At 36.4% G+C, this 22,671-nt stretch overlaps 1 protein-coding gene across 7 annotated transcripts in view; it reads right to left on the reverse strand.

The window, feature by feature from the left end:
* The window catches only part of Dync1i1 (dynein cytoplasmic 1 intermediate chain 1), a 339,717-nt gene that overhangs the window by 93,830 nt on the left and 223,216 nt on the right, over window positions 1–22,671 (reverse strand). The gene's annotated exons all lie outside the window — the stretch shown is intronic.

The raw sequence follows: 22,671 nt of genomic DNA on the forward strand, positions 1-22,671 counted from the left end.
CACATGAAAGTGCTGCTAAGGGATTCAGCCACACGACTTCTCTAAATCCAGGGCTGCTCCGCTTTTACCATCAAGCCATCTTACTTGAAGTGTAGCCACAAATTAAATTTATTTTTATTGAATAAATACTAAGTCCTTGTGAAGGGGGCAAACACAGCATTCAGAAATATGGTACCACCTCCTCAACCTTGATAGAGTAAGTATTTAAAAAAAAAAGAAAGTCATTTTAGTGACTTCTTTGACCACATTAAAAAAAAAGGCAATGATGGCCTTCAGCTATAACATCCAATAGAAACATTCAGTAATCAGGAATTCTTTTTATAAATGCAATAATGAATAGGATTATCAGATTTATAACTGTTATACTGGCAAGAAAACAGTTGTGTGATAAACTTTGTGTCCTGCTTTGGACAATTTCTTTCTGGATGTTTTAGGATTCAGGTTTTGTGCTTGCAGAGGCTGAAAAGGAAGAAAATGTAGTTTCCATATGTCACTCAACAACCCCCTACCGGTAAGATAAATTAATCTGTGGAGGATCCACCCAAAGAATCATGGAATATCCCACACTAAATCATTACCAAGCCACTTAGGTCAGAAATCATGGGGCAACCATTAAAAAGAGAAAGAAAAAAAGTGTTCCACTCCTCACAGTCTCTTCATATGGTTAGTTACTGAGTTACTGAGTTAACTGTGGTGGCTTTGCCAGCTATGACAGTCCATGAACTCAGTTGGGTCATTCTAAATTTAGCAAGAAAATAAAAGAATTCAGCAAGGTTGGGTCCTTCCTCACTTTCAAACCATGTAATTCTTGGAAGCAAGTAGGCTATAAAGACCTACATCTAACAAAGCAGTGCGACACTGAGGCAAAGCAGTCTCCTGAAAAATCTCTTTTTCGGCTTGGAATTACTTAGATATGCTAATGCCTAAGGCACAAAGATGAGCCAGATGACCTGTAAGAACAGTGTCTATGTCTGTTCTATCGACAAACTGCTACTTTGAAAAGGACTAGAAAAAAATTGGGTTTAAGTGCTTGCTACAAGATCTATGCAAGAGACAAGGGTAAACTGATTTTTTGTGATTGTTACCCAGTCCCCAAACTTACCGAGCCTCCAATTTCTACATCATCACCTTTTCCACTGAGGAGTCTTCGATGTTTCACAAGACAGTCAAACTCTGAGAGCAGCTTGCATGTGGAGAGGGAAGGGAATCTGTCCTGAGGGTTTACTTCTAAGCTGAAGTAAATCCCCTCTTAACACAACATTTACTATGCTTAGAAAAACCAACAGATAAATTGGAATCAAATTCCCCAGAGTTCAATCTGAGATAGTTTATTGAAGAAAGGACAAAATAGTAAGCCAAGAAAAAAAGACAAATGTGTGAATAAAATTTCTTTTAGGATTAAATGAATACATTTACAGAATTTCAGGGATTTTTCTTAGTTTACAGGGGAAAACCAAACTCTAATAAGATTTAAGATGCACAAATTAAAGGGGCAGGTCTATAGAGTTTGAAATTCCCAGTGCTGGAGGCAATTTAAAGCTCATCTGTGAGTAGTCTTATCTTGAACCATGTCCTTCATTGAATAATGTAGCTGATAGTGCTGGTCAGCTGGAAGAAATATGATCATAAATTCCTAAATACATACATATATATATATATATGTTATTAAATACATGTCAGTAAAATGGAACGGACTATTTTGCTCTGTGCAAATCTAAATAAAAATACACAAGGTCAGTATATTTTTTCTCCATTTCCCCCCCCAAAAAGATTATTTTACCTAATGAACCAGAGCAGTTTTCATAGTAATCTGTTTTGTTTATAGGTTATGATAGTATACATTTTATCTTTGAAATCAGTGATTGGTAAATTCACTAAGTGCCCAGTGCACCTCTCTAAGAGTTTAAAAAAGAAAGATGTCCAGAGATCCTGGTGAACCAGGAGCAATATGAAATCAGATAACGAAGAGTTAAAAAAAAAAACCTTCTCAGCCTGCTAATGAACTCCATCCTCCCCTAGTGAGACCACCCTCCTTTCAAGTAAGAGGTAATTTAATACGCATCTAACTCCATTGTGCTTGGGCTTCATCCAATCTCAGAGTATCCGTGTGATAAATTATAATGAATGGTCTGCAATACTTCACAAAGTGACTCAACAGCCTTGCAAAACAAGATCCCTAAGCTTGATTTTCCAGCTCCCTTTGAATATGTTTTGCCTTATTCCTATCAGTTCACTCTAAAACGTGAATATTTCTTATAGCTTCCCCCACACTGAAAGTTACATGCTCAAAGCTGCATTTGATGAGATCCACAGTTGTTGGCAGTCTCTATTAAATCAAGCCCTACACTTGAAAATGAAACCAACAGTGAGACCAGCCAAATAATATAGCAAGAGAAGGAAAGTGGCCCCTTTGGTTTCCAAAGGATTTCTTTGCATGCTAATTTCCCTTTGTAATCCACACTGTGTGCTGGGAAGTAGGTTAGTGAAAGACACTCTCCTGTCTTGGATTTTGCAAAAGCAGCTGGAATCAGGGCACCCTGGTGTTTGTGGAGACAAGAGGCAGACACTGAAAAGGGGCTCAGGAAACTCATTCTAGAAAGAACTCTCTTACTACAAGCTATGCCATTTTGTCCATGTGACTTAATTCTTCTAAGATTTCTTCATTGCAGTTAAGAGACACTGCCCTAGAGAAAAGACCACGTTCCTTACAGTTAATGGATGTACGTATTTTCAACTCTGCAGAATGCAAAGCAGGACTGCATTCTACAGACGATCCTTTGGAAGTACTAATAGTTAGAATTTGTTGAACCTATTTGTTTGAAGCTTTGGTCAGAGGTCAGTGGCACAGCACTTAGGATAACATACAAAGATTGTGGGAGAGGTGCAGGATGGAACCTCCTTCTCTTCTTCCCCATAGGATGCTGAGGTAGTGGAAAGATTCAGGAACTGGCAACCAAGACTGACATTTGCAGGAAAATCATTTAATTCTATCTGGTTGAATTTCTTCATGGGCAAAATGAAACTGGCATATCAGGCTTGTGTACTTCACAGGAGTGGGAGATAGGTTTCTTTTGTTTCTGCTGTTGTTCTTTGTGCCCAGGACAGTTCCTGAGAACTACCAGTTTCCTACTGCTGCAGTAACAAATTACCGCTCCTTAGTGTCTTAAAACAGCACAGAATTTTCATTTTACATTTCTGGAGATTAGAAAGACTAAAATGGGAACCTAGGCAGAGAGATTCCTTCTTGGAGGCTCCAGGGGAGAATCAATTTCTGTGCCTTCTGACCAACTTCTAGAGCCACTCTAGAAGTTACTCTTAGCTCGTGGTCACTTTCCATTGTCAAAGCCAGTGATGACTGGTCCAGGCTTTTTTCACGTCATAACCCTTGACTGCTCCTTTATCACTTCTCCTTCTCTGAGGTGACTTTTGTCTCCCTCTTTCACTTATAAAGATAATTGTGATTATATTCATCCATCCAGCTTACCCAGCACAGTCTCTCCATCTCAAGATCCTTAACCTGATCGCATTTGCAAAGTTCCTTTTACCATGCAAGGTAGCATTTTAAGGTTTCTGTTATTACAATCTGGATATGTTTGGGTGCACATTATCCTGTCTACTACAGGTTCAATAAATATTTGATAAGCTTGTAGTATTTTGAGAAAATAGTAAATTAAACACTTTCAGCTACACATGATGTTAGCTAATTCCTGTGGTTCATCACTAATCAAGATCGCATGCACATATGCACTTCTGATCCTTCCCAGATGCACAGCCTCGATACTCTCTCAAACTCATGTTCACCTGATCCTGTGTTTTGGCTCTAAAACTGCACTCTAGTTCTGTTCTACTTACTTCCACCTAACAATATAATCTGCTATGATAGATTTTCCTAACCAGGTTAAATGAATTCTTTACTGTCATATGGAGACAGTTGATGATCTAGCCAGACTACAGATTTAAAACTCTTTTCTACATCCCATGTAACCTATCTCATAGTAAACTCCTTTTTCTAATTACCACTTCAAATAGATCAACTAATAAGAGAGGAGGAGAATTGTCAGGCAGGAGTGAAGATGCATACAGCTTATTGGAATCTGATCAGAAAATCCCCAAACTCTCCACTATTATAACCTACGAGTCACCTACAAAATAGATCCTTCAAATCTAAGTCACATTCACTGAATAACTCTCTCAGCTATTACTTCAGTCAAAATCCACAGGTCTTCTGTCAAAACTATTCAAATTTGTTCTTGTAATATTAAAAAAATATAACAACAAGCTACCTCTTAGTATCATCTGACCCTCATACCACTGATGCTGATGAAATTTCAAGGTGCTTTTGGCTGGCAACCTAAAGGGATACAATTTCATCTTTGAGATTTTCAAATTTGTTTTGAAACAGTTGGCATTAGTTTATGTCACTTAGGGATAGTTCTTTACCAAAACAATTACAGGACACCTGTTTTATCTTTAACTTAACTGTAGAATTCAGAAGGAGATGACAACTTGTTATATTTACCCATTGATAGTTTTTCTAATGTATCATATGTAACCTATGTCAAAGAGCAATTAGGAATAGTTAGAAATTAATTGAACATTGTTCACAGAAAGATAATTCTTGACAACTAGATTGGTACATGACACTTTAGAATTTGGTACCCAGCATTCTCTTGTTTTAGACCTGGCAACAATACCATATCAACAACAAAGTACGCAAGTTTACTTACTAAGGAACCTAAGTACAAACAGAATATCTCCTGGTCTAGAGGAAATGGTTGTGCAAAATCACAAGATACAAATGCTCCTGAGCAATTTTTCCTGTAGTTCAAGCAGGTCATTGAATATTTTGCACCTACTGTGTGTGTATATAAACATCCTACCCAGTGTTTAACATGGCACACAATTCTCACTGAAGAATGTGAATTGCTATGGGAAAATCTTACTCAAGTTAAAATAAATCTCTACTATATTTTATATTTATATAAAATATATTTATATTTTCCTTGTTTAATTCCATGTTCTTGAATATAAGCCTTAAAATGAAAATATAGTAGGCGAATTGATGGAATTAATAATAGCCAATGTCAAAAACTGAAAAAACACTCATAAAATGAAGTTGAATTCTATCTAAATAATCTGGCTACTTCCAAAGTCAGAATATGGCAGAACTTGGTGACAATGATATCTTTCCTATGACAAATGCAAGGTATTATGGATTAGTTCTACTGTGTTTATATTTGTCAAATCCAATGTCATGTTGAAGAAATTGTTAGTAAGTCAAAAGATAATTAAACTACTTTTTCCCCAAGGCAATCAAACCAGGAAGGCAATAAGAGTTCTATTTTCCTGTATAATTTGAGTAACTATCTCAGTTTTCCAAACCCCTTGCAAAATATAGACAAGGGCTATGGCTAACTGAAAGTTGTCACATCTGGAAAACTATTTAAAAAACACATTCAGAATGTTTTGACTACATGATGCCAAGCATCTGGGAATGCAAACTTCTCTTAGATATGTTTCTTCTACAGATATTCAGCCTTGTGTAGACAGTCATTGTGCCAGATTTTGAGCTACATATTTTATTTGTGGGATAACAAAAATATATATGCAAAGGTAAGATTTTCTTTATGATTTTGATTTAGTTTAATGAGGTTAACAGAGTTGCTGCTCATTCCTGCATTACTTGAACCACCCTCAAGCTGCAGTCTCCTGCACCCCTAAAAGCTTTTCAATGGCTTTTGTTGCTCATTTCTCCCCCAAGAACACTGTCTCCAAAAATGACCAGCACTCAGTCACTTGTATGAACAATAACTGACTTAATTGGCTGCATTTCACAGCAAGGATGAGGACAAGAGAGGTTTCCAGTTTTTCCTGCCTAATAGAAACCAGCCTTAGGCATACCTGTGGTTCACCAACTATCCCCAGAACATTTGCAGGAGCCTGAGGTAGATATTCTTCATGTGAGGTCGCCTCCCTCCTCACATGAGCAAACTCAGACTTCTAGAAGCCTTTTCCACCAACCAACTTCTCCATCCCCATGTCTGTTCCACCGTTAGTCTTTCACACTGTCTTAATTCAGGTGATGCCTGAATTAAGCTGCTATTCTGGGTAAACCATGCATTAATTACTTCATTTCCATGTTGTGCATTCTACTTCAGTTGTCTCATTTTTTCTTTGTATCTAGTGGAGAGGGAACAAATTCCTTAAAGGCAAGGAAAAGGGTATATTTATCATTGTGGGCTCAGTAGTTAGCATAGCACTAGGCACAATGATTATGTGTGGAATTATTCTGGATGAAATGTAATCTGGTCCAGTGTTGAAGTAAAGACAATCATATTTCAAACTTGAAACAGAAGTTTGAGCCTAAGCAGTGTTGGATGGACGCAATGAGGTCTTCCAGAGCTTCATTTACATGTGAATGCTACTGCTAAAATATAGAGACTTTGTTTATTATGAACTGTGAAAGACAGTAGAGCACCAGCTTCTTGTTGCCTAGGCTTCCTTAAGACAAGGAATATACACTTGGGGGACACAATAATTTTGTGCCTTTTTTTTTTCCGGTACTGGGGATTAAACTCAGGACCTTGTGCTTGCCAGGCAGGCACGGCGATGCCACTGTGCTACATCCCCGGCCCTCATCCTTTTCTTTATGAGATATTCCTTGACCTGATTGTCTAGTTCTGGAAGTCACTGCAATGCTCAGGGTTAGAGGGTATCATCACCAAAAAACGGCCCTGCCGCAATTGAAGCCAGCATGTAGTAGTAACAGCTCTGCAGGGAGGTGGGGCCAAGCTGCAGATATTGAGGGCGTGGACACTGGAGTTCTTCCAAAATGCTTTTAGCTTCTCAGGCAATCATTACAACCTTCTCCATTAACATAACCAAAATCTTCCTTTAAAAGAGTGCTTAGTTTAAAAAAAATGTCAGAATTTGAAGAGCTCAGAGGTCCTAAGTTAAGTGAAATAGGATTTACACTGTTAATATGACTTCATTTAAAAACCAGTCTAGTGTGGACTAGGACAATTTGATTATAATAGATAATAAATTTGACCATATGAAGCAATATAATCTTTTACTGTCTTAATATTTATTAAGAAATTTATTAAATATTTACTTTTATTCACTAGCATATTACTATTTCACTTTCAAATATATTTTAAGTACTATATTACATATTCTGGATCAGAAAATTTACCTTAAAAATATTTAGAAAGTTTCCTAAAAGTTTATCGTTCCAAAGAGGAGAATTTGTTAAACAAAAAATTCCTCAAAAGAACCCAGCCATCTTTTTAGATTTTACAAATAATAGCAATTGGTGGCTAATATTCTTAACCTTTAGTCAGTATTCTGTTGATGAGAAATCAGAATCAGGGATTATTACTTTTACAAGGAATGTTTAGACATCCCGGTGACATGATCACTATATGAAATATAATTCAAATTATCTCAGTTTAAACACTAAATTTGACAGTAAAATCATTTAATTTTCTACTGTGGAAACTGTTTTAATAATTTTAACCACTTTTTAGATTATACCAATTCTTTGAGATGAAGTATGACGGAGAATCAAAATAATCCAAAAATTGAGCTCTATTCCAAAAAGCGATTTTCATTCTTCAGCAGGGATATTAGTGGATAACCTTTGAGTGCCTTTTGCTTGTATTTCTCTTCTTCCTCTACCTCTTCTTTCTTCCTCAGCTCAAATACAATCCACCTCCTGAAAGCAGACTCTACTTAATAATCCCTTCCCTCTGCTTTCTCCTATTCTCTTTCATTCACATTCCCAGCTTTGCATCTCTCTTCTCATTTTCCTTTTTTCTTTCCGGGGAATGACCACCTCAAAGGATTAATTCAGAACAGGCAGCAGAAAATGGTAACAAGAGTGGGCAAATCAGGATGTGGATTTAGAATCAAGAGATACTTTAAAAGAGGAGAGTTACTCAAATTAAACATATGTTAAGAATATGGGTTTGTTGTTCATGGCATACCTGCTACCTACAATCCCACTCTGGTCAGATCAGCCTTCAAGGGCAGAGAGTTAACTAATAGAATAACACACACAGTGGCCTGGATGTGCATGCATCTGAGCAGCTCAGTGGACTTCCTTCCCTCTAGTTCTGACCTCACCTTTGAAACGCAGGTGGTAATGGCCTAGCTGAAGTAGTGAAGTGGATCATGGCCCTTCAGGCTCAGAGCCAGAGAGAACAGAATTCAGTTTCCAAGCAAGGAGGCTTTGGGCATATGTAAATTCTAAGACAGGGCTTGGCATCTATACCATACTTTGTTTTAAACTGACATCGCCTGTGTTCCAAGGCATCATCTTTCTTACCATGATATGTGTAAACTAGACAGTAAAAATTCAGTTTATCTTTTTAAAAAAAATGATGTGCAGAAGCTTAGAGTGCTTTTCTTTGTGTTAATGTGCCATCAACCTAAGGTTGAGATCTCCCTACTCCCTCCTATATTTCTCTGTGTGTGTGTGTGTGTGTGTGTGTGTGTGTGTGTGTGTGAATGTCCTTGCTGACAAGAAGCACATTTGCTTTATGATGGAGCTCTCTTCAAACATTAAAAACCACGATTCCAGGTTGTAAGCTTTCAAAATGTTTAAAATATGTTACTTTCAGAAAGAACGGCGCCACTTTGAGAGTCGAGCCCTAAAACTCCAGCAACAGTTGTTCAAAAACTTATGACTCTGCTTTTGGTGAAATGGGTTCTGTATAGCAAAACGAAAAGCTTCTTTTAAATTTTTGCACTTTCATTCTTCCCCAAATGTCCTATTTTCCAGCTCTCCACTGCCTCATAATTTTGCATCCAAACATTATTGATATGAATGATCATATCTACAGATCACTAAGGATTTTGTTAAGAACTATGTAGACTAGAAATATGTCATTTACATCACTCTTGGTTTTAGAAGGGTTTCGAGGTGGAGAACAGTAAGGTCATATATTTAATGGCTGAACATATTCCATTGATAGGCAAGATCCAATATTCTTGGATCTTGCAGGATAAGTTTACATAATATGGACAACATATAAAAATCCTTAAGTGTTTTTGAAAAAAGTGTTTTACATTTAATTTGGGGATAATATAGGTCTGAGAAACCCAGAGCCTCTTTCCCATTTATTGTGACATTGTTCTTGGAATACAAGTACTGCCTAACCAGCTGTGAAATTTTTATAGAGTAATAAAGGATAATGGACTCCCCTTTATACTCTTTAAGAAAAAAAAAGAGCACTTGTTAACAAAATGAATAATGTGGGGAAAATAAATAGTTTTTTAGTCTTGCATTTTATAAACCCTGGTGATGAGATATCATATATAGAACACTCAATATTGATGAAAGCAGGTACACCTCTAATGTTTGATCATGAGTTCAACTTTATTATGCAGTCTTAGTATAATATTTCGTTTCTGTAATAATGTCCCAATTCAGCAGATGTCATACTAGAGTGATATAACAAAAATTCCTCTTTAAGCAGAGGACAGTTTTGGGGGGCGTGATTCTTTTGTTTTTACAACATCTGTTATCCTGATCTCCTATAGTGAACCGTATCTGATTTGAGAACTGGCTGCCTTTACCTATGTTGCCAAATTTGTGACGTTTTATAGAAAGTGCAGAATTGGCTCAATTGACTCTTTTCCAAAAGAAGAATATACTGTAACGTTTGAAAGACAGGAGATCTGTGTGTAGCCATGGTGACTTGCAATATATAGAAAGGGTAAACAAATGAAATCTAGTTCTGCAAACTGGCCACGTCCTCACAAATTTGACAAAGTGCATTCAAAGAAATGCCACCAAACAGGTAGGGGATGTCATCAGAAGTGTGGTGGTGGCAGAGGGAAGGCAACACAGCAGAGGGTTTCCTTCCTATGAGTATCTTCTCCCAAGAGAATCTTTCCAAAACTTTTAATGGTGGTAAATTGGCACATGTCCTTATAACTTTGAAGAAGTGCCTGAACTCCCTTGAATCATCCATTTCCACTTATTAAAAAAAAGATTAGACTATAAAACAATAAAATACAATTTCCAGGTACAACGTAGAAACATAGCTCAGGAGTTAAAATTGGCTATATCTTTGCAGCTAAAACAAAGCAAAAATTTAAAAAAATTAACAATTTTATTTTATGAAAAAATAAAATTTTGTAACAAAATAATAGGAGATTAACAATGGTCAATACACTGTGTATCATTATCTTCAAAGTAGAATAAGAAAAATGTGGTATTTATATATAATCAAGTATTATTCTGTTATAAAGAAGATAAACTTGAGTTATTTGTAGGCAAATGGATGCAACTTGAACATAATGTTAAGCGAAATAAGTCAGACACACAAGATTAAATATGGCACGGTTTCTCTTATGTGAGAAATAATATCTATATCTAGATACATAAACAGGAAGTAGGGAGAAGTTCAAATAATTTCCCAAATTATGTTTCATTGTTTCCAAAAATATTCTAATATTTGTAAAATTTGTAATAGACAACTGGGAGAAGGGGCTAGGGAGAGATTGTCAACAGGTGCAAAGTTAGGAGAAGGAACACATTCTGCTGCAGAGTAGTGAGACTATGGTTAACAATATTGTGTTGACCATTTCAGAAACACAAGAAATAATTTTGAATGCGCTCAAAGAAGTGAAAAATGTATAAGGTGACAAATATGCTAATTACCTTGCTGTGATCATTGTACACTGTATAAATATATTGGGACATCACACATACACATAAATATGTATAATTATGTGTCAACTCAAAACAAAATTTAAAAAGAAATTCTCATAAATTCATAAAAATTCTGTACAGAAGTTTCCCAAATCTCCTCCATATTTTTGTATATTTATGTGTGTGCATGTATGTGCGTGTGTGTGTGTGTGTGTGTGTGTTCTTGATACCAAAGGAACACATTTGGTTTGATGGAGATCCTTTTAGCCATTAAAAACCACAATTTTAGTTTTCACACTGGGAAAATGCTAGAAATGTGTTACTTTCGGGAGAAACTAAAAACTATGTTCTTTTGATAGCTGGGTCCTTCAAAGCCCAGCAACAGTTTCTAATAATATTTTTTGTAGAATCGTTGTCTCATATTTTCTTTGTATTGGCTTTCTGGAAGGCTTTGAGTCTTTGAACATTCCTCAAGTGTCAATTTTAACGTATCAGCCGAACACTTTTGTTTGTATTCCAAGTAGTATACAGGATAATCTACATCATTAAATTAATTCTGTTCCCATATAGAAATTCTTTTCTGAGAGTAGTTTACCAGCTGTCCTGCTGTGGGATCAGAGAGTGGGGTACAGTAGATGTGAAACATCAAGAACAGGACAGTGGAAATTAGGCTTTTAGTGATAGGTCTTTTGGGTCCTGGGAAAGCTGCTACACATCTTGTGTCAGAGAACATAATGTGGGATGTTTATGTGAACAAAGAGTCCTTGCCAAGAGTTAAAATCACAGATAAAGCAAAATATTTCACTAAAATATAGACCATGAGCATGTTTCTTTTAGAAAATGTGCAGGAGGAAAAGTTGAATAAGCTCAAGGAAAATCTTGTGTGCAAGCTGCTTGTCTGCTATTATTAGCAAGGTGAGGGGGTCTGAGCACCATTTTGTGGTCTTTAAGGACATTCTGGCTTCTCTTGGCATCATGCTCTGACATTACTTTTTCCATTTCTTCATGCTGTCTCTGTAATCTGACCTCTTTATGTAGTATATCTCAGGAAATGACAATTGGCCGTCGGAGCCCATACAAATTGATTGAATATGACAGCATAAAGAAATAAATATTCTGCAGAGAAGAAAGTTTTTACTCATACAGTACTCTTATATTTTAATCCTTTTTAACTCCTTCTTGGTTAATTTTATTATTTCAATTAGATAATTTAAAAATCAACACATCACATACCAAGTTGCCCTAAGAGCAATAATAAGATTTGATGATTTTTCTGATATAAAGGGTAGGGTTTCAAATTTGCATTATTTTATCTACTGAATTAACTATGAATTCTAAACCAAACTAATGCTGCCATGTGTTTTCAAACATCTCTAATCTAAACCATCTGGAGAGGCATGGTTTTGCAAAGGCATCCCTTTCAGGACACTCTGTGGATTTTGTCACTGCTTGAGGTTTTGGCAAACCATCAATATTACTATAATGCTCTTTTATGAAATATAGCTTTTGACTAGAACTTTAGAGTGTTGGGTGTGTATGTGCATGGATTTAAATGAATATAAGTGCTTGTGTACGATTTTTGCTCCTGTTCTCTTTGCTATTTAGAACATCGTATTTGTAATAAACTTGTTCTAAAGAAGTAAAGGCTTTTGTTATATATAAGGCATACTTAATTTAATTTCAGCGATTCAGAATAGTACTAGACAAAATTATTGGAGAAGCAGAGAAGCTCTGCCAAATTACCTTATTGTATAAAAGGAAATACATTTTAAACAACTAAAGAGTAGAAAATAATATCAGCTTCAGAGAATACAAAAAGTAAAATTTATAAAATAATTATAGCAACAATTTGCAGCAAGACATAAACTTCATTTTTGAGGAGGTTAGTTTTAAAAATAAATAAGATAAGGGGCAGGGATTTAGCTCAGTGGTTCCGCAGCCTGCCTCACAAGCACAAGTTCCCAAGTTCGATCCCAGGTACCAAAAGTAAGTAAGTAAATAAATAAATAAATAAGATAAATCTTTCACCTTAGAGGAAAATAACACATTGTTCAATTCTTTGCCTAAAAATGAACACGCCCTTTGAAAAAAATGAGTAATTGGGTTTAAACGTGAGGAGAGCAAAATATAAATTATTTGTTAAAATAAAGCTTGGAAAAGTTTAATGGTTCTATTTCTACAAATTATCTTCAATAATAAATGCTTTCAAATAATTTCAAGAATTAATTTGTGCTGACATTGACTGAAATGAATGGAAATAACAATGTGATTGGGGAAATATGAGTCTGTATTTATTACTAGCATGACATGGCTAATGGCTCCATTTATATGGTGGTATTAAACAATGTAAATGTATATATACAAACCAGAAATCTTTGGTCTAGTTCATGAAAGTAGAAAAATGTATCTATTTAAGAAAAAAGTGGTGTAAAGTCTAGAGGTGACTTTTCTCCTAGAATTGGATGCTAAAGCAATACACAGTCAGCCCTCTTGGTGGTTACAGTGGACTTAGCATACTCTGGCTGCTCTAACATGGCCTTGGGCAGCACCACAGCCATCCCATTTCTCCTTGATTCATTCCTAGGAATGCACCTCCCCCAGCCACATATACCTCGGAGGGAGCGCACTGACCTTCTGAGACTTCTCTTTTCTTTTAGATTACATGATACTCACTCAAACCTCCTCCTACCTATATGAAAATATAAGAAAATAGCATAATCTGATAGCCCAAAGAAAGAAAATCCTACCAAGGGAGGGCCTTATTATACATGTTTGTAGGTGGGACGCCTCTTCATAGAGATGCCAAACTGGTATTAAGGTAGAAAACTCTTCAGGATTTTTGCTTCAGCATGGCAAATGGCTAACTATTCTACACAGAACTGAGGGTAGCTATGCAGTGCCAGAGCTTTCCTTATGCAGCCTATGTTTGATGGTGAGTAGGTAAGCCAAAACAATAACAAAAACAATGAATGTGTGCCTAGCAGGTGGTAGAAGCACAGTAGTAGGGATGATAGTCAAGCCAGCAGAATCTTACCAGTTATTAACATACTAAGCTTATTTTGTACTTGTTGGTAAGATGCTTTTCCCTGTGTATGTTCAATGCTCCTCTTCTGCCTATGTCTGGTCCCTTTCTCCAGAACCATTCAGTCAAAATCTTCCCTGTACAGCAAATAAAGATAGAAGCCTGGTACAATGAAGACCCACATCCATGCTATTTGGACACTACCTACAGATTATTATATATCTTGAAGTTCACTCTTGCATAATAGATTATAATTGTAGCTGACATTCACTGGGTACTTGGAACATGTCTGTTACTATATACTTTGTATATACTCATTTATTTTAATCTTATAACAAACCTTTGACTTGCCCAATGTTATAGCTTCTTAATAGTGGAACTGAATTATAATCTCAGGATTTGTAAATCTATATCTCACTCTTAACTAAAAGGCACTTAACTGTTTTCCAAGACTCAGTAAACTCATTATTAATTGTCAGGATGGTTAAATGGCTAGAATAAAAGAACTTTGGAATGATGTTAGTTTTGCTTTTCACTTGCCATTTCTATATATGGAGCACACATAAGGATTGGACCAGTGTGAATAGCGTCCAGGGAACTAATAATATAACTGAGAGAAACTGTACAGGCAGTGAAAAATTAGGCCTGTTAGGGTCTGAGAAGAGACAGCTATTTCTCATCTCCAGCTTGGACATAGTGGGTATGCCATAAATATCTGTTGAATGAATGAATAAATGAAAGTGAGGTAAAACTTCTTTAGGGCTAGCATTAAGGAAAAAGGGGGGGGGGGGAGAGAGAGAGAGAGAGAGAGAGAGAGAATGGCAGGGTTTCAGTTTATCACATGACTGATCATCATGCAATCATAGTTAAACAACCAACTGTAAAGAGAATACTTTTATCTTTCCAAAGCGGCTCTACTATGGAATGAATTATGTCTCTTTCCCTTGAAATTCATTATGTTGAAGCCCTAACAAATACTATGATGGTATGATGGTACTTGGAAATAGAACCTAGAGGAAGGTAATTAAGGTTATATGTCCTTGTAAGAAGAGACATTGAGAAATTTGTGCTCTCTCTCTCTCTTTCTCTCTCTCTCTCTCTCCTTGTACCACGTGAGAACATAGCAAGAAGGCAGCCATATGCAAGACAGAAAAAAAGAAAAGAACAATAACAAGTAGCTGAATCTACCAGCACTTTGATGTTGGACTTTCCAGCCTCCAGCTTTTTACAAACCATGGGATCTATGGTATTTTGTTATTACAGCCCAAGCTGACTGTATTACAGCTTTTCCTGCTATTAGGAGAAAATACCTGACATACACAACTTAAAGAAGGAGTTTAGTTGGCTTATGGTTTCAGAGGGTTCAGTCTATGACTGGCTGACCCCAAAGCAGAAACATCATGGCTCATGGCAAAAAGGTATGGTAGATCAAAGCTGCTCACTTTGTGGTGGCTGGATGCAGAGTAGTTGAACAGTACCAGAGAGGAAGGGTCCAGGAGTCAGATATAGTACCCAAAGTCATGCTTCCGTGACCCACCCACATATGCCCAGAAGTGTACTGTACTAATCCCCGAGGCAGATCCCAAGCCAATCAGGTTGAGAATCCAGTTTAACTGTCATACTGACTAACATACCTATGTTATTTCTTTTTATCAAAACAATAATCCTAAATGGTAAATGGAAGGACCCACTACTATCCCGGTATTCAGCCTAGAGCTCCCAGAACATCCATTTTCCTGAGACTAAATTTTCTCTGACCTCAGTGAAGGGTTTAGAGTGAATATTAAGAAGGGACTGTCCAGATAGCTTGCTCATACTGGTCTTTTATTTTTTTAAATATATATATTTATTGGTACATTTTAGGTATAAAATACATTTACATTTATCATTGGGTGTTTGTACCAGAACACGATGCATCTTAGTTTTTATTTTTTCTCCCATTACCTGTGCACCCCTCACCCCCTCCACCCTTCCCTATCTACAAAGAGTTTGATTCCATTTTTTTCTCATAATTTTTTTCTTTCCCTTCTTCCCTTTCCCCTTTCCCTTCCACCATCCCCAAACCCTTGGACCTTTTCTTATTTCAAATTATCAATTATTGATTTTAATCATTTTCATCCTTATTTACACTTTCAGTTTCTCACACTAGAGAAACTATTTGGTATTTACACATGTGTGTCCTATTTATTTCACTTAAGAGTATGGCCTCAATATGCATCCATTTAGCTATAAATGTCTCTAGTTTCTCATTCTTCATGGCTGAGTAGTACTCCATTTTATTAAAAAACCACATCTTCTTTATCCAGTTTCCAGTCGATGGGCACTTGGGCTGTTTCCAAGCTTTAGCTATTACAAACTGTGCCGCTATAAACATAGGTGCACATATATTGCTGTGGTATGATTCTTTTAATTCTTTGGGGAAGATTCCCAGTAGAGGAATAGCTGGGTCAACTGGGACCTGTAGTCCTAGTTCTTTGAGGTATCTGGACACTGATTTCCATAGAAGTTGCACCAGTCTGCACTCCCACCAACAATGGAGAAGAGTTCCTTTCTCTCCACACCCCCACCAGCATTTGTTATTGGTTGATTTCTTGATAGCAGCCATTCTTTGTGGGGTGAGGTGGAATCTCAGTGTTGTTTTCATCTGCATCTCTCGAATGACCAGTGGTGTTGAACATTTTTTCATATATTTATTTGCTGTTTTTACTTCTTTGTCTGAGAAAATGTCTGTTCATTTCAGATGCCCATTTTTGAATTGGGTCTTTGAATTTGGGAGGTCTGATTTTTTTCAGTTCTTTATATATTCTTGATAGTAGACCTTTATCTGAGCTACAGCTGCTAAATATTTCTTTCCACATTGTAGCTTGTCTCTTAGCTCTATTGGTAGTTTCTCTTGCAGTGCAGAAGCTTTTTAATAGGATGAGATCCTAGTTGTTGATTCTTTGTGCTAGCTCCTGTGCTACTGTTTATAAAGTCTTTTCCTGTACCAATGTCATCAAGAGTTCTACCTAACTTATCTTCCAGCAAGTTTAGTGTTTCTGTCTTAATATTTAGATCTTTAATCCACTTCGATCTTAGTTTAGTGCACGGTGATAGGTATGGGTCTAGTTTTAATTTCTGACAGGTTGAAATCTAGTTTTTCCAACACCATTTATTAAATAGGCTATCTTTTCTCCAATGAGGGTGGTTGGCTCCTTTGTCAAAGATGAGGTGACTGAGTAGCTCATACTGGTCTTTAGCTCTCACTGCACAGCAGCCACAATTCCTAGGGACAAACCTTTGAAGCTCAGATAGAGAAACCTTAGTTCAGACGCTTGTAAGCACAGGGCATTGGAAGAGGAGGAAGAGTCTTAGTCTTGTGACTGTAGAGAACTTTAGTCTCCTCATATGTCATATGTCATGGCAAGACAAAATAATTTAAATAGTTTGTCAAAAGATGTATTCTCATTATACTCCTTGCACTAAAGTTCACTTGTTCACTAGCACACAGTGAGTTACACACTTCTCTTCATTGCCGGTTTCAGATGAGAAATCACCTCAGATGTGACCTCTTTACTATAATTCAGTTGATAATCCTAATTTTTCTACATGTGTCTCAGTGACCAGTTATGCTTATTTTTGAGTTACTCTTTGGAGAAGATTTGAGAAGAGGGTAGATAAAGAATGAAAGCTGGCAAGGCAATCTTGTCTTCCAGCTTCCTGGGACAAAACAGAAAACGAAGTTCCTGGTGTTTGATTTAATAAGAATCAGTATTCTAACTCAAGCCTTCATCATCAGACTAGTTATACTCAATTGGCATAAAAGAAGAATTTCCGAATGCCTGCATTTCATTTCTGCATCTACATTTAAGCCCCTTATGACTTTTCCTAAAGGCACAAAATAGCAATGCTGTGTGCTGTTCTTGTCTGATGTATGCATTGTATATCTTTTATGTAGGAGTTTAATTTTACCTTTATGTCACAGGTAGTCTTTAATTTTTCATAATTTTGTACTTGGAATATATATCCCAATCTATGCAACACTCTCTGAGGTGTCCTCTTCTGTTTTCTGATCCTGAGGTACATTGAACATCTCATGTGAAAACCATATAGGTCTGTCATACATTGATTTGCACCTTCTTGACCAGGCAGTTTGTCTGCTAATTACACAGCATCTTTTATGTGCTTTCATTTGGAATCCCCCAAACACATATTGAATATGAAACCCTAGTTGTCAAAGAACCTTCTATTCTTTTATTCTTTTCTTTTTTGACCTCTAATAATGACCCAGAAGACCCAAGAGGAAAGCTTAGGACGTACTTTTTCCTTTTTAACAGCTAGGCCATAAGTAAGTTTAAAAAACCTCAAGTCAGATTCTAACACTTCTCTGATTATAACATACTAAGTTCTTTGAAATAAACCTCACATTTCTACCAGAGACTGGAAGAAGACTTCTTTTTATGGGATCAGGAAACACAGCAACAAAGTCTCCAGGACTCATTCAGGGTCAGCCAGTTGTGGTCAGCCAGAACCAAGCTGCCAGTCCCGACTTTCTGTCCCTGTCTTAACCACCAGCCCACGTCGCCTCCTGCGTTACCATTGCTCCTCACAGGCAGAACTCTCTTTGAGGTTAGTGGGAATCTCATGCAGAGCCAAGCATGGAGCAGCTGAGGCTAGGAGTTGCAATCTCATCTGAATCTTTATAGAATCCTAATGAGAAATGAAGCCACATAGAGGAAAAAATACAAACTAAGTGTTTCAAACACTGGCACAAATCAGGTTAGTTGATATTACACGTATTTCAATATTCTGGTTTTCCCTGAAACTGAGGATTTCAGGTCATGATCAGTTTCAGGTCATTGTCAGATTATCCTTAAAAAGAGAATGTCAAGGACAAAGAAACCAAATCAAGAAAAAGTAAAAATAAAAATAAAAAAAACTCTGACCACACCAAGCCTCTAAATATAGCTTTCCTACTTACCTCAATGCAGATAATTCTAAGATATATATTTCTGATTCTATTCATTCCATTTAAAAGAGAAAGACCACACCAGGGTAAGCAATGCAGGGTGGTCAGGCACATAATCTAATGACAGAGTGTGAAGCTACTACAGAAGACAACAGGCACACAGCCAGACTGCGTGATGGGGCTGAGTGGCTGATTTCTATGCAGAGTTCACCAATATTTTCCAAGTATAGGCAGCTTTTATTGAAATGAAAATAGAAATTGCAGGACTAGAGCCTACACTAAAAATCCAGTTAAGACATGAAACTGCCCATGAAAGGAGAAGGTACTTGGCCTTGCTATTCCCAACAGAGAGAAAAGAGCCTTTTCTGAAAGACTGAAATCTTTTTATGATTAGGCTAAAAGCCTGTCAGTCTTTGAAAAAGGAAAACTGAGTTTATTTCTATGTCTGTCTGTTGTGCATTTGCTTTCTAGTGTCTGAAACAATGCTCTTCAGACCACTGGATTTGTTTGCAATTACACAGTTTGGAAAATAAAAGGAATCAGTGTAGCTCAGCAAGAAATGGGTAGCTGTGGTAGCTAATGCAAATATGCCAAAATGAAAAGTACAATCACCACTGGGCACTCTTGCTTCTCTATACATCCAGTTCTCTTTCCTACTAAGCGAACTATTTGGTTTATTTTGAAATTATTGGAATATTATAGAATATGTGCTCAACTGACTGGATTTCAGTAAGTTAGAATTCAGAAAGTACCAGTTGTAATAAATAAAATATAACAAAATCAGAAAGGATGTAGGAAAAACTTTATAGGTCAGGAGTGAGGGTATTTGTTTTTCTCATATGTATGTATATTAATTATACAGATGCTCAGCATTTTCCTTTAGGGTTACAAGCTGGTAAAGGTAGCAATATTAGGACTATTTGTAGCCAATGTCTTGGGCAGTGGCCAAAATGAGCTTTGTAGCCTTTGTTATTAACTGCCATGTTTCCCTGTCTACACTCTGAACCAATTTAATTAGAATTTCTGTGGAATAACTCAGGCGTCAGCTTCTCTTAAAGTTGCCCAAGTGATTCCAATGATCAGTTAAGGTGGAGAACATAGTTCATTCCAATTCTTCTCTATTTACCCGCTTCTTCCCCTGCAATACACCTGCATGGTGTTACCTGGCTGCACCTCTTAATAATGCACAATGAGGCAGGACATGGACTTCAGAATAAAATAGCTGACTTCAAACCTAGCTGTGCCATTCACAAGTATCTGCTTTGTTTCATGACTTCTCTGAGCCAATTTCTCACCTGGGGGCACAGAGTATTTATGACAATGAATGTAAAGAGAAAATCTCTCTCTCCCTCTCTCTCTCTCTCTCTCTCTCTCTCTCATCTATATCAAAATTCATGTCACAAGGCATTTCCTAGGACCTCAAACTAATGTTCTGTTAGGAAAGCCAGCATCCCCTTAGTATCAACAATTTTCCTTCTCAATCACTACAGGCATGTTTGCTTATGAGCCTAAAGTGATATAGAATTTGAAAGATTTTTAGGAGTTGTGAAAGATACTAGTTTTCTGAATTGTTCTGGGGTGAAATTTATGTGTCAACCTGGCCAGGATATGATGGTTACTTTAGACATCACACAACAGCACAGATATTGGCATGAAGATATTTTTTTATGCGATTAACATTTAAATCAACAGACTTCAAGAGGATCACTCTCCATAATGGGGGTGGACTTCATCCAATCAGTAAAGGCCTTCAGAGAGAAGACTGAGACTCCTCAAAGAAGGATCAATTCTGCCTACAACATAGAAATATTGCCTTGCTAGCCTGACTTGAAGATTTTGGACCCAAGAAATCCATGCAGTACTCCATGCAGCCCATCATCCATGTAGTACTCAAGTTTCCAACATGCTGGTCTTCCTCACAGATTTTATACTTCTGACTCCCATAATCTCATGAGCCAATTCCTTAAAACAAATCTCAATCTGTCTTTCTATCTATTTATCATATATATTCTTACATATGAATGTATATATATTATATGTACCTCTCTCTCTCTCTCTCTCTATATATATAGGTACACTTACACCTATAGATATAGATGGATATAGATGGATATTCTTCATATGTATGTACATATATATGAAGGATACATTTAGAAAACCCATTACTAGGTGATGTAAATCTCCTATCAGTTTCTGGACAATACACCAGGGATCTTCATATAATTATCACTCAGTATTCTTGTGAGATTGGTTTCAAGGCTGCCCACTTCATGCATCAAAATCTGCAGATGCTCAAGCCCCTTATATAAAATCTTGTAGCATTTGCTTGTAACACATATCTTCCAGTATACTTATAATCAGTTAGATTATTTATAATACCTAATATGATATGAATGGTATGTAAACTACTGTTGTTCTTTAAGGAATGATGACAAGAAGAAAATTCTGTACATGTCCAGTAGAGATGCATTTTTTTCCAAATATTTCTGAGCTGCAGTTGGTTTAATCCACGGATGTGGAAAGGCTGACTGTAATTACTTTTGCTCTATTAATTTTTTCCCTTTCATTCTCTCCAAAGAGGAATCAGAGTAAAATCCAGTGCATCCTCTGAGAGCTGGTCCTACCTTCTTGCCCTAGACAGTTCCTGAAGTTAGATCACTTTAAGATAATTAATTTAATGGCAGAAAGTAGGTACCATAGTGGTATTCAGCAATTAGGATTTTTGTGGTTTCAAATAGTGTCCTTAATGAATATTAAGGATCATTTATATAAACTACTTATCATTTATATCTGAGTAGCACATTCATAATTTTAAAAATCTTCAAATGTGTGTATGGTTAAATTGAAAAGCTTTTATTTGATACATAAGTCTCAGAGTTTCCATGGCACTTGATCAACCCTAAAGTTTAAAGCCTTTAAAGTTTATTAGCACGTTCACTTTTCTCAGTTTTCCCAGTGAGAAGGCCAGGTGGAGTTTAGAATTCCAACCTAGTCACCAGACAAATTAGATAGTAAGAAAAATTGGGGAAATACATAGATTTTATTCAGCATCTTTTGGTAACTTTGGTATAACTACCTTGTTAGCATAGTCAAGGTACTTCGGCCTGTTTGTTTTTATAGTCAGGAGTATATTTGCCTCTAAAATACATATACTGGAATATTTAAGGAAGAAACTAAAAATCTAATGTTTGGTGGTGAAGTTTTTAGTAAATGATTCCAAAGATAGTAGGAAAGAAAGGAGAATCTCTTCAATAAATACCAGTATTAACCATAGTCATGTAGAACTATAGTCACATAGTAATGAGTAATTAAAAAAATTCTAGTTAATTCCAAAGACCTTTGGAATTTTCTTCTTCACTCAGTATTCTCATGTTTCTTTTGGTTTGTTTACTATGTAATGTTACAAATATTAAGTTTTATATATGTCACTGCCACAGGCTACTAGCGGTCAGTTAAAATAGTTAAACTTTAAAAAGCTTAGGTTCTTCAAAATGCAAGATTTGCTTTTTTATATCAAAATAGATTAAAGGCATTTTGCTCAAAAATGTGCTTCTCTTTATCCCATAATCCTTATAGTATTTTCCTGGCAATTCAGCAAACCTTTTAAAACTGAACAAAATTAGGATTTTTTTTGCTTCTATGTTTACAGAAAGGGTATATCAGACTGACAAACTTGATAATCTAAAAACAAGAGAGAAAAGAATAAACTCTTATTTCAAAGGTTCAGAAAATAAAGGTTATTTACTATGCAGACCTAGACTTCTTGTTAAGTTGTTTTAGAGATAGCAAATTAGAAAAACATGGCCAGAGTTAGAGGTTACTCAATCATGTTGAAGCTAGGACTTTTATTCTAGCAGCTCCTGTTCCCCAAATTTTATCTGATAATGTCCAAAAGTCTAAACATATTTTAGTTCAAAAAGATACAAAGCTCTTAGATATAAAATGGCACAAAGCTTCCTAAATCAACAGGTTTATCTTCCCTCTTCAAACATGTTTGTATTCAGAGCAATCTGCCCCTTGGTAGCTCTGAATTGTAAT

The sequence above is a fragment of the Heterocephalus glaber genome, unplaced genomic scaffold (assembly GCF_053883595.1).
Source record: "Heterocephalus glaber isolate CG9 unplaced genomic scaffold, H.glaber_assembly_v1.0 deba00000546, whole genome shotgun sequence".
Taxonomy (NCBI): domain Eukaryota; kingdom Metazoa; phylum Chordata; class Mammalia; order Rodentia; family Bathyergidae; genus Heterocephalus; species Heterocephalus glaber.